Source organism: Hesperophylax consimilis, chromosome 31, assembly GCF_061612785.1.
Source record: "Hesperophylax consimilis isolate HC1 chromosome 31, BYU_Hcon_1.0, whole genome shotgun sequence".
Classification (NCBI taxonomy): Eukaryota; Metazoa; Arthropoda; class Insecta; order Trichoptera; family Limnephilidae; genus Hesperophylax; species Hesperophylax consimilis.
Genome location: NC_142866.1, coordinates 2,289,850 through 2,304,285, shown reverse-complemented (window position 1 = coordinate 2,304,285; position 14,436 = coordinate 2,289,850). Strand labels below are relative to the sequence as shown.

Here is a 14,436-nt window from a genome sequence, read left to right as displayed (position 1 = left end):
TAATGTAATTAAATTTAAAACATTAATAATATCTTTCAAAAAAGTATATATATCTAGATACAAATATGAAGAAAAGAGTTGTAACGGCTTAGAATCAATGCTTGGAGGGCAACTATGCTGACCGTTACACCGCAAGTTGTTGTATACAATATTTTTCACTTTCAACACGCAAAAACCTCTAATGAACTACCGTACCAAAACCCAATGTACCGACAGCTGGTAGTCAGGATCGAGATTTTTTAAAGGATGTCGGTACCTACTCCCGGTCCGGAACCGGGACTCGATCTCGGGGTTTTCCGCTTTCGGGAGGGTATTGGATTTGTGTGACCGTATGACCTACATCGTATGGATCATTACCACCTACATTCACCATATGGAATTAATTGTCTATGGTAATTATTTATGTTGATCACAATATGTTTCAATCGTTAACCAATAACCCTTTATATTTAAATATTTAAAAAATCGAATAATTTAACAGCAGAGAGGTAACCTTTCGCGTTGGATAAATGTACTAGCGTAATCCACATTTGATTCACCTGCGCTCATTCCTGAATTCATCAATTTCGTATCCCTTTGTATAATTTTAAAGCAGACTGTGTGTAATATTAAATAATAATAATATTATTTGAATGATTTGTATAGCGCAAAAGTGTTTTTGTGCAAAATCACCTTAAGGGCACTGTACAAATATACCTATAATACATTTCTACAATGATCAAAGTATTACTAATCATATATGGAAATAATATTTATTTATTTGTAAAAACAGTATAAACCACTACATTGCAATATCGGTAATAACACAAGGCACGAGTATTTAGTGGCTGATTTACAGATTTTTCCAATATGAGCGTGAAATGTTAAGCGAATGTCGTACACAATTCCCAAGTCCTTGCAAGTCTCCATGTGTTACTAATCATAATAAATAATAATATTATTTGAATGATTTGTATAGCGCAAAAGTGTTTTTGTGCAAATTCACCTTAAGGGCGCAATTCAATTTCACAATTCCCAAGTCCTTGCAAGTCTACATGTGTTTCAGTGACGTATCTTTCATTTTGTAATTAAAATATGTGGTCTTGTATGCCCTTGTAAAGCATATGACTGAACATTTTTGGAAGTTGAACTAGAGGTTGTTATCAATTCTCCAGTCAATAATTGCATCGATATCTTCCTGGAGTTTTCTACAGTCTTCTAACGACCTTATTCTCAAAAAGTGTTTAATGTCATCGGCGAAAAGTAGGAAACGGACGAATTTAATCTATTAATCTAATATTAATAATACAGTACCATACTTACCTGGTAGGTCACTTGAGATTCACACATAATTTACACTAACTAATTGTTTATTAGCGAAATTTAGATTCAGGGCTTAATTGGACTTAACGATATTTATGTTCTTTAATGAGCGTGTTTAGGAAAGGAAAAGGAAATTTTATGGTGAGCGGTACTACAGTGCAAGGTTTTGATCAGAATTCACTTTCCTAAATCTGATTCGTCACTCAGTATAAGACAGATTTTGAATTGTACAGTGACTCCTGCGTAGAAAATAAAATATGATTATTATTTTTTTTGGTAAACTAATGTTTAAGACAAAATTTTTTATGCATAGCAAAAAGGGAAACAATTATTTTATAAGCAATAATTATTAGCCTGAAACACTCATCCATTCATGACGCCAACGGGACATGAACCCGTCCCGTTGGCGTCATCTATCTTTTATCAGGAGATTTTTCAATGTGGATGAGTGTTTCAGGCTAATAATTATTGCTTATAAAATAAAATATGATTGTTTGTTAAATGTTTCCACTGTTTTCTCATTTGTTTCACCTCTATTATCAATGTGTGCTATTGTGTAAAAAAGTAGAGTGCGTACACTTATACTACAGAAGGCGAATGCTTACCCCCCATATTGGCCAAGTGCGCAAAACCGACATTCATGTGAACTTTTTTGAATTTTTTGGTAATATGAATCGTAGGTTTTGTGTTTGTTTGAGATACATTAATAATCAATCATGATAAACAAAAAACTGTGTGCGGTTACCCTAAGTGATTACATAAAGCTCTATGACAATACCTGTACTGACAATTTGTATAACTTATGGTTTAAAAAAAAGTTTGGAACTCAAATTAGTTGAATTGATAAAGAAATAGCCTAAGATCTATCTGTGCATATTTCATGACAGAGCTTACCATTTGAGGATATTTTAGTTGTATGCACAAAGTTCTAGTATTCCTACAGAGGTACAAGTAAGTTTGTTTTAAACTCAGCTCGTGCTAAATGCCAGGAAACACGTTTCACCCAGGTACAGCACTATTCAGAATAAACACGTTGCTTGGAATGCATTTAAATGTATTGAGTAACTAGATCTGAATAGTCAGCTAACGAACCCTCTTCTCCTTTGATTCTCCCTCTGGCATTGCCTTGACACTGAAAACATTACAGTATAGTGACTTAGCTTAATTGGCTGCAGGCAGTTGTCGTATTTTATACAAATGTAATGAATCAACGATACGTACAAGCGCAGATCCGTGAACAATCACATGATATAATTATTGTAGGATTTGTGAAGCTGACTGCATTTATTAAATATTCGCCTCAGGATTTGCATTTGCAAAACAAATACTGTCAATTTTTCTTTATCATAAGATAAATGGCGTTAAAATACATCTTGATTTGTCAATTATTCACAAAATAAAGTAATAATTTGGCAAGTAAGAAACACTCCTATGTTTCCAGTAATTTTTTAATTTAAACTTTGTTCATATATGACAAAGATGGACAGTCAAATAATGTGTGTGCACGATCGAAATAAATTATACGACCGTGCGGTGTTTTCGTAATTTAAATGTAGCTTCAAATACTACATTCTACGTTACGGGTGGGACTGAGATACGCTGTTGCTTACATTAAGAGAAATACGGAACGCTATATAAGATGAGATCCTGCCACTAGGTTTTTTTTTCTTATAATTATGTGTTGTGTATCTCATTTTTTCTAATGGCGCTGATAATCTTCGAAAAACAATTGAAATAATTATATTTATATAATAATAAAGTAAGTTACGAATTATCTGTGATTACTTGAATTTTACTGGTATTTACCGAGTAATTAAAATATCTTCTCATTACACACGACGGCTTTTTGGCACCTTTTTAAGGCAATTTATTTACATGTAGCACACGACCTTACGAGAAACGTCACAGTTTTGTTATAAAATTAAAACTACAAAATCAAAAGCACATTTTTGTTTGCCACTTTGAAATTGTATCTGTTTAGTTAAACGATTATGTTTCAAGTTCTCAAAAGACCGATTGTATCCAATTAAATACGTGATAAAGGTTATAGAACTATATTTCAAAAGTAGTAGAGAATTATATTAAATGAAAAAAATACACTTTGTAAAACACCACTTTAATATCACATCACAAAGTGTAGAGAATTCTATTTTTAAAAACATATCATTATTAATTTTTGAGTCATTGAACCGCGTTGCATTTCCTTCTTCTTTGATCAACTTTCGGAGAGCATTTCAGTGTAATGAGGGCAGAACTAATTATGGACATTATAACATTGTCCTTACAGTTGGCTAAAGAGGGAGGAAGCGCAACCCAGCGTGGTAACTCATAACTCATAATCACAATAATGTTTTGGCCATGAAAATATTAAATCATTCTTGAATAGCTTCATTAATTTTCGAGTTAAGTTTTCCATACTTTTCCAAACACATTCATGTCTTTTGTAATCTAGTTTCTAATAAATCAAATAATATTATAGAAAACCACGCTAAACAGCTTTTGGGTGCCATTTTTAGAGACCGTGAAATTCTTAGCACGCCACTGGTTATTATAAAACCCACCCTTCAAAACTCCATCAGATTTCTGAGAATCTAAAACTTGCTATAATCAGAATAGTAAGTCCTCTAAAACTTCAGTCATGTTCAATAAAATGTAATGGAGCCACCTGTCGGTAAGAGTTACATTTCAAAGTGAGCATCTGGAGTTACTTATAATGTTATTTGAATCTATTCTGAATTTGAGAATTATCCTTGGTAATAAAACCATTCCCTGTAATTCCACCAACTCAAGAACAGTCTGATTCTGACTTAAAAAACCGATGTATTGATCTAATCTACCCCTTTTGTGACATGCCTAAGAGAAGAAATATTGCTTTTGTAATAGAGATTTAACTGACAAAAATACTATTTTTTGTTTCACAATGTTTTCAAACCTTTTAAAAACAACTCAAAAGTTATCAACAACCAAGAAAGAAGAAATCACAACATAAGAGCTTAGTCTAACCTATTAAAAAAGTATATATTTTGAACATTCTCCTAGCTGAGAAAAATAAATCATTTCCACTATCCGCAATGTGTAAATTAAGGAGCTGATTGCAATAACAAATTAAACGCGCACAAACAGTTTTTGCTCCCATCGCTTTTCGGTTTATCCAATCCTTTATTTATCTGCTGTTTAACTTTTAAAGGTTTTAAGCAGATGGAGATACAAGCTAAAGTTTTAACAATAGTTACAAGTGAATTATGCATTTCAAAAAACTTTGAACACAGTTTATTCAAAACTACCATTTTCATCATAAGTTGTTATTGCATCCAACTCAATGGGGGTTATACCACTATTGTAATAGTGAACGCATATATGAACAGGTATGTGCTTATTCACAGCATGAATTGATTTCTATTATATTATGGGAACTACTAATAACAGTCGCTTTTGCAAATATATTATAACTAGTATCGCACCTGATATTATTTTATTCAATGGCGGCTGGGGATGTTATTCGTCCTCGAGTTAAGTTTTTTTTAATGTTTTATTATTAAAGTTTCGTGTTACGAGTAATATTAGCACAAATTTTGAATAAAATACAAAAATGAAGCAATGCTTTTTGATCCCTCTAAGGCTAAATAAAACCTCCAACCTCCGATACATAAATATGTAACACCCTTTAATCATGTAAAAAAAATTAAGTTTTTTTCCTCACAATTCCGCTACATCTTCATAACGTCGTCCATCTGATCTTTTACCTGAAACAAAAAAAAAGTATATTAGAAATTTTTGGTCGCAAAACATTCAACAAGACAATCATGGATGGCTTCAACACCTCGTTTTTTTTCAAGTACTTGCAATTACCACTGTTCAAAACTTTAGACATTATAAGTTGATGATAACTTTGACCAGCTTACAATATAAAGCAATCATATCATAGCATTCTGAATCATCAAATCACGTCATGTCTGACAGGAGAATTATTTCAGGCCTTGTTGTGTTACACAGAGTCATTAACAACTTAATTGACAGTCCACTATTAAATTCCATGTGCCCACTAGGAGCACAAGACAAAACGTAACATTCTTCTGCAAGTCATACACAACCAACTATCAGACACACTCACTAACCAATAGGATGCATGTTCTGGGCAATAAGTTTGTGGTTATCATTGATATATTTATCGTCTCCATTTATAGAACTAAGCGTAATCAGCACTTTGTTGAATCCTAGAAATTATAATAGCATTGGTAATTTTTTTTTAGGAATTTGTCTTATAAGTAGTATTGTTATAGTTTCTTTATTATTTTATGTTACTTTTAGATGTTTTAATAATATTGTTTCATATTCAGTTTATCAGTTTACTGTTATATCATGCTTTAAAAAAAACTATAAAAATTTTGTTGGGGAATGGTTAAGTATATTATGAAATATTTAAAAAGTATTCATCACCACTGGCATAACTAAACGCTCTATTCTATTCATTCGCAATCGTTCAGAAACATGAAGGTTCGATTCTAGTGATTTGCTTTTGGCTTTACATCTCCAGGTGATGTTCGTTTGTGATGTAACATCGGTAGATATTGCATTATATAAAATGACAAAAAATTTATTTAATAAAACCGAGGTTATACCTTGAAGTATTTTGCTATCACAATCTATCTATAGATCGCTGGCTGTTTGCATTATTGTGTGCATTAAACATATACAAAACTTCAAGGGTGGGGAAAAATGAAGGCTTTCATTTTATAAAATTCTAGCTGATGTGTACCCGGCGTTCCTGGAAGTTATCCCTAGGAGACAGTCATATACCGTCGAGAACTTTTTTGTAGGCCTTTTTGAGATATTCAATTCCGTAGTACATTATTTTGATGTATCTCATAAGGTTTAGCCAGCGTTAGCAATGTAAGCGCCAGAAAGTATTTTTTTTACAATTTAATTTCAAAACATCGATTTTTTTCTACTTTCTATAAATATAATATGCATGTATTATATATATAATCTTTTTGGAAGAAATTTTCTAAGTGATAGTGAAAACACTTTTAAAATACATCTCAGAGGTTAGTAGAACTAAGCGCACAAAAAGACAGACGCGGAATGTGACTTCGTTTTATACTATTTGGAGAATTGATTAACTATTCAATAGACCAATTAAGAATATTTAATATCAATTATCCCTACTAATCTTACACGCTGTATAAATATTATCAAAGTAACTTTGAGATTAGAAATCCCTTTTGAAGAATAACTAATTTATTCTGTTAGTACCCGAATCTACAGGCGGAAATTTTGGTGGTAATCAGGTGCAATAGTCGTATCTTATCTCATAATATTTTGGCAGTAATCAGGTGCAATAGTCGTATCTTATCTCATCATATTTTGGCAGTAATCAGGTCCAATAGTCTTATCTTATCTCATCATATTTTGGTGGTAATCAGATCAAATAGTCGTATCTTATCTTATCATATTTTGGTGGTAATCAGGTCAAATAGTCGTATCTTATCTTATCATATTTTGGTGGTGATTAGGTCAAATAGTCGTATCTTATCTCATCATATTTTGATGGTAATCAGGTCAAATATTCGTATCTTATCTCATCATATTTTGATGGTAATCAGGTCAAATATTCGTATCTTATCTCATCATATTTTGATGGTAATCAGGTCAAATATTCGTATCTTACCTCATAATATTTTGATGGTAATATGGTCAAATAGTCGTATCTTATCTCATCATATTTTGGTGGTAATCATGTCCAATAGTCGTATCTAATCGCAAAATATTTTAAATCAAGAGATTTCAATTAATCTGCGTAACAATTTCACAAATTTATTTATTATTTATTCCTGATTTATGTGCACACAATTTATTTGACGACGCTCAAGAAAAAAAAATTGATATTCCCATTAAATATGCATTATTTCACTGAGAAATTGTGATTTATTCTCAGATAAACCTTATTAGTTTTCCGTTCAGAACGATTTAACCGTCCAAAAAATGTAATAAAAAATACTTGCTTGATTTGGGAGTCACGACCCAAGTTACAATTAATTTGAAATATATGTACCGTTGAATTGGTCGGATCGATAGTGTGATGTCTGTATGAATGTGTGTAAGTGCAAGCGAGATAGCATGCTTTTGATCCTACCGGCTGCGCCAAATGTAATGTATGGAGTATTGCAGCGGGTGAAGGTCGTACACAATAATGATACTTGATCTTGTACTGATATTTATTGGGGAGCTGATTGTAACAAAATAGGGACAATCCTAGTATGCATCGCCTTTTATACCATCTCGCAAGCATGCTATCTCGCTTGTACTTACACACATTCATACATACATCACAGATAGCTTTAACTAATCAGATTTATTATTATTATTATTATATTTTTTTTATTTGAAGAAAGCAAGACAAAAATATATATTAAAGTAAATAATAAAATAAAATACAGAAAAAAAAACAGAAAAGTTCCAATAAACTACTTTTCAGTAGTTTGTCGTTGGCAACTTTTCACATAAAAAAATATCAAAAAAAGATAAAAACTTATTTTACTTAATAACTACAGTGATAACAATAAAAATTAACAATTTGTTTTAAAAATATAAAAACATATACACAACAGTGATAGTATCTACCTATAGTTTTTATTAGACTCTAATACAAACTATTTCTTTCAGCGAGCCAATTTTTCAACAAAATATTAGTTTTTACATTTGTACATTTTTTATTTCAGCAGGTAACATATTTAAGCAACTAGGTATCATGTAGTCCAGTGTTCTTTGTCCATATTTGTTTAAATGCTTAGGTACAATTAGTCCATCATTTATCGTAAAACGAGTATTGTAAGTGTGGTCCAGTCTATTTATGTATATAGGGCTATTCATATGCTGAAATATAATTTTATACCACAGAATTGATCTTACTGAGATAATATTAAGATTCTGATAAAGGTATGGAACATTATGCCTTTGTTCGTATAATCTTTTATGAGCTAATAATTTAACTAGTGAATTTTGAACTGATTGAACATGGTTTATATTTGTTTTACATGAAAGTCCCCAAGCTGTGATTCCATACCTTATAATAGATTCAGCTAGTGATAAATAAATTATTCTAAGTGTACGTATTGGAACATAGAATTTAAATTGATATAATCTATTAACAATAGATCTCAGACGTTCACAGACTTTATTTATTTGTAAGTCCCATTTGAAAAAACAATCAATAATAATATCTAAATATACATACTCGGTGACCAGTTCAATATTTTCACATGTACATATTGCAGGAATACCAACATGTAAGCAATTTGAAGTGTGTGTCTTTATTTCAGGTGTAATAATATTTGCCTTAGCATTGGGTGATCTAATATGTATCAATTTAGTTTTTTTGGCATTTATAATTAAACCAGAGTCGTGAGACCATTTCAAAAGTTCAATGTAATCTTTTTGTAATAGTTCAATACATAATTGCAAATCACTACGAGAAATCACCAATGCAGAATCGTCCGCGTATACAAAGTGTTTTACATGTTTAAAAATGTACTTAATAAAAGATACATAAATAATATATAAAATTGGGCCTAATATGGAACCTTGAGGAACGCCTGCTAATATTTTCCTTTGTTTACTTAAGGTGTTCAAAAGTTTTATTTTCATGCATCGGTTGCTCAAGTAATTTTCAAAGAGTTTTAAAAGTTTCCCTCTTATTCCTATGATTTCTAATATTTTCAATAATTTTTTATGATTAATAGTGTCAAATGCTTTGGAATAATCTATAAATAAGACTAATACATGATTTTTACTATTTAATTCATTATTTATTAGGCTGGCAAACTTCTGAATTAGCATTTGAGTGCCTTTTTTTTCTGGAAGCCGTATTGATTTGTATCAATAATAGAAAAATCTTCTAAATATTTAATCAATTTCAGCTGAATGTATTTTTCAAGGATTTTTTCGAGTGATGGCAAAATACTAATCGGTCTATAATTACCCAGTACAGTGTGATCACCGCCTTTATAAATGGGTCGGATGATACTACATTTTAAGTCATCTGGAATTTTTGCCTCAAATATGATTCTATTAACAAAATGGGTTATAATTGGACCAAAGGTAGATATGTGTTTTTTAATATCGCTCATTATGATATTATCAATTCCAGGAGAAGAGTTTTTAAGTTGTCTTACAATGCTTTCTATATCAGCAATTTTGGCCCTTGGTAGGTACATGCTTTGAGGCATCTCCTCTGGTTCAAACCCAGTTGTCCTGTAATCACATTTATCTAACATATTGCAAACACTATCAGAGAAATAATTAAAAAAATCATTATTTACATTTTCTTTGGTCTGATCTTTCATCAAATATTTGGAGGCAACTTGGTCACAATTATTTTTACATTTCTTTCCTAAAATTTGATTACACTCGTCCCATGTTTTTTTTTAATCTTGAAAAAGGTTTTTGAATTTATCATTATAGTATGTGGTTTTTAATTTAAGTAACAATTTATTTAAAACATTTCGGTAACACCTATATTCTTTTTCATAGTATTTGTTTGTTGGAGCAATGACATCACATGTCGAACTGACGATTTCGATGAATACACAAATGATTGCCGGCCTCAATTTCAAAATGCAAATGTATTATTGCAAATTCACGAACATGCGTGACAAAATAATTGGTGTCCTTAATTGGTTTATGGTTGGAAAAACAGATATGCTACAAACTTTAAATTATAACGTTTTGTTTTTAAAATGAGTTATGTGCAGGGGTAGAACCTTTTAAAGCAAGAGATAGTGTAATTATTTTTATGTAAAACCGCACTAAAGTCCCATCTGCTCCCATTCGTCTGGAGCTAGTGAGACTGTGGCTATTCAGATCTGGTTACCAAACACGGCCAAGTCATGTTTGGTGATCAAATTTGAATACGTAGATACATTCTAACCTACCCATAGATACGTACTATACCTTCCCCATCTCCTTCGGTGGGAGAAAACTCTTAAGGCAATGCACTACGTCGTGTAATATTTTAAATTGATCCGCTATCAATAACAACCCTTACGTAGATGGCGATAAGGTTTAAATTCCCGCTTAACACCATCCAGCTGTTTTGATTTAGGCAAGAAAAAAACATGGCCAAAACGTGCCTTTTATTTTATTTTGTGGATGTTCAGGCACAAATATTTAATTTTTTTTTATAAATAACTTAATTTGCCACACTATACAATAAAATCATAACCGAAAATGAGTTCGTAAGTAGGAGATTTTGAACTTTAAATCAGTTTTCATAAACATATACATTATTTTTATCTGGGCTTATAAAAAGACATAAAAAATACTGGATTATTTCAAAGGCCAAGATGTATTCTACTCGCAGTATTCAATTAAAGTTTCTGAAAAATTTCCAGGCGAGCAAATATTCAAACCTAAAACACATGATTTTGCATTACTACGTATGGCATCGCTTAAGCGGTACATTGAATCAGATTCGTTCATAATAAAAGTATTAATTTCATATCAAACGTTTGTTTTCACAATAAAACATTACAACTATTATTAGAATGCCGTGTGAGACTTTCCTTTGATATGAAAATTAGTACGGAAATAAGTGCTTAGATGAAGCCAATAGTTTTGTTGATGCAAAACTTTATCTAATTATCTTCTGGATGTTTGAGCGCAGTTTGCTTCGCTGCATCAAATAAACACCGTGCTTACCTAAAACACGACAGAGTGAATAGATTCTATTTTGTATCGTTAATGAACTGTGAACAGTTTGAGGATATCAACTTGATATAATTTAATAGTGTTTCTCAAACTTCTCTTACAGAGGAAAGAAGAACGAGAAATATTTTTCTAATTAGAATATCAGACAGGGAAAATTTATTAAATAATAAATTGTTAAGGCTACCTACATATTTTCCGTTTTTAGGTTTTTTCACTTAAAAAAATCATTCATGCTACGTCTACAAGCCATTGTCTACCACGCTCACTTTTTGTGAGCTCACTCACGTTGTGTCACTATTAAGAACGTTTTAAATTCGATCGAATTACTGTGAATAAATAAAATAACTTTTAAGGAAGGTAGATTTTAACTTTTGATAAGACAAGCGTAAATAGGCATATTTATTTATTGGACAATTTTTATAGGGCCGCTTTTGTGAGATATCACCTCAGGGGCGCTTTACAGTTGATGCGAGAATACAAAAAATATAAATATTACAAAAATAAATTGAAATTAAGTTAAATAAAATGAAGTACAGGAACAGGCGATGAAGTACAGAAACAGGTGACACGAAGATGGAGACTCTGCAGCAAGAATCCTAGGTGGTGAGGAAACTGGACCAGCTGCTGCAGCGAAAGAGTGCCCCGCGTCCACCGAAGGTGCCAGCACGAGGTTCGTCATCCGTACAGGTATGTATCTGCTGTTAATTAAGCGCTGACACAGTATCCTCACATAGATAACAGACCTTGGCAGCACCGCTGTGAGGTTCGGCAAGTCCATCTTTCATCTCCATGTAATCCTGTTCCTGGTGATTGTGTTAGTGGTGAAATGTGCCCGTAATAAAAGGCGACGGTCGTGATAATAAATTACTTAGGGCACTTATGAGGGCCTTCAGAGTTTCCAAGAATTCCGTTGAAAACATCTGGCGTACCTACAGTTACCGATTCTCGTCCCAAGTTCAACTTCAGTTAATTTAGAATATTTTTTAGCACTATTTTCAATTATTTATTTTTAACATACACAGCACTCTAGTCACATTACTATAAAGTTCTGATTTCTAATTGGTAAGTTGATTTAAAATGTTGATTGACTGATTTTAAAAATAATTTCAATGGGATGTTGCCTCATTTCCCATGAAAATACTAAAAAAACACACAAAGCGGTTGGAGGACAGCATGACGCGTCCGGTTGCCACGAAGGGCGATGACAACAGAAATCTTCTAACAATGTGGGACTAATCTGTTTTTGATTTCTCTATTTATTTCCCTTTCAGTCAAGCGGTTGTCAACGATAAACAAAAATAAAACGTTTTTAACGCAAACAATTTATAAATAGTATAAAGTCTTTCATTAGAAACAAACTTAGAGACTTTTCTGTTTGTAGATGCCCAGTGTAAGATGTGGAGTCATCGTGTACAGACATGCTAATATGGAGACGGTGAAGGATCGAGCAACCCAACCCATGATGTATCATTGCTTTCCAATAGATAGCAAAGCAAACTGTGGGTAATCCGTACTCGCCGGGACGGAAAATAGAATACAACAGCATCTCGAATCTGTTCCGTTCATTTCACTAGCGAGAACTATGAGCAGAGAATGACAATAATAAAAGAAAGGACAGAAAGAAAGTTTAAACGGAAAAATATAGTTAGCAATTTTACCGCAAAGTTATCTATCTTATTTCCTGCTCCTACGTTTTTTATCGTTTTTATCTTATTGGCAAGCTTGCGAGCTTCGTCTTCCAAATTAGCATTCTCTTCCAAGTTATGCTTTTTATCTTTCAGCTCACTGAACCTTTCCAGTATTATTGTTAGTTTTAACAATTAATTCATGATTTAGATATCGAATAATATTAACAAACAGTTTAATAACGCGTTTGTCTATTTAAGGGAACATGATAGATAACTTTTCGTTATTACTCAACCATGTATTATTTTTATCACTTTATATATATACATATAAATGGTCAACTTTATATAACGCTGTTTTATTATGAAATCTACTCAAGGAAACTTTGTATCTTGCACGAATTTATTAGCATTTATGTTTGTATATTAATCCATGTTAGCATTATTTGACAATCGTCAAATTTGATAATTTAAATAACTAACTAATCATCATGCCGTTTCCCCGCAGGAGTAGACAAACAACTCAGGGATGGTCTTTGCACACACCTCTTGCCTCATTCACATTCATACATCGTCTCATACATACTATTCTATTATTCTGACTCTTCCCGACTCAATACCGACTCAAATTCACTTGATCATGCCATATCTTCTTCGGTCGTCACCTTATATTCCTTTTTTCGTTCATTCGCTCTACATGCCGTCTCGTATTTCTGTATGTACATGCTACACTACATACTTGTACTCGTTGTTAACATTTGTATTTATATACTCTGTTCCAGTACATACTTGTACCTTAATCCTCGTTAACATTTGTATGTACAAACACGGTTACGCTTCAATCTTGTAGCTTTATCCTTATTAAAATTTGGTTATTTCTGGATAATTAGGTAGTATTAAAGAATTAGAATTAGATTAGCAAATGAGTATACAAATAATCTAGACAATAATAATAATATTATTGTATGCAACCATCCTATAAAAAATCAATCATTTATGTACCCAATGTCAAAGCCCTATGGGCGTACAAACGAAGAAAATAAAAATAAAATCATAATTGTATTATTCCATATACCTGCATATTGTGGGGCTGAATAGTGTTGGAAGGGGACGGAGATTAGAAAGAGGAATATGGAAAAGTATCATACTATTCACACATGGTCACCAAATATGGCTATATTCATCTTCAGCAACATTTCGATTTTTAATGGTGGTCTTTCACCGAGGCGATACTAAGAGTATCTGCCTGTCGGTGAGACTCTTTTAATCAATAACATTGTTCTTAACACTTTCCATGTCATATTCTTGCCATGATAGTTGAGACTTTCAATTTTAAAATATGAACGTCTACAAAATCAATATAAAAGTCGCTAATAACCTTGATTCAAATATTTCTGGGATTTTTCCCTTTTGTTCCAAACACCAGCTTTAATAATAAATAATTAGTATATTTACTAACATAGTATAAATAAATCATTTGCAAATGCATTCAAAATCGCTTGACGTCACTCGTATTGCAGTAAATTCAAGTAGTGGAGAATGGGCTTCTATCTACGTCACGATTCAGCCAATCACCGCTCGACCCTTTTGATGAACTAACCTTGTTAAATACGTTCTATATGAACCTCGAGTACCCACTCGTCACGTCAAATGAAATTCAATACGTGGGTATTTATTCCAAGATTTTAAAAAGGTTAACTTTTTGCAAACCAAAAACAATTCTGAAAATAGGGAGAAATAACAAATTCTCTGAAACAACATTGCCTCAAGGCAGTACGTAAGAGTAATAAATTCAATCAAAATA

General features: G+C 32.1%; 1 protein-coding gene across 3 annotated transcripts in view; it reads right to left on the bottom strand.

The window, feature by feature from the left end:
- Positions 1–14,436, bottom strand: part of LOC149409338 (Krueppel-like factor 7) — a 354,445-nt gene that overhangs the window by 44,481 nt on the left and 295,528 nt on the right. The window contains exon 4 of one of the 3 annotated variants that reach the window (XM_089649751.1): positions 5,003–5,045. The exons of the other annotated variants lie outside the window; for them this stretch is intronic. The gene's annotated coding sequence lies outside the window, so the exon portion shown is untranslated. The remainder of the gene's footprint in view (positions 1–5,002; positions 5,046–14,436) is intronic. 3 annotated transcript variants of the gene reach the window in all.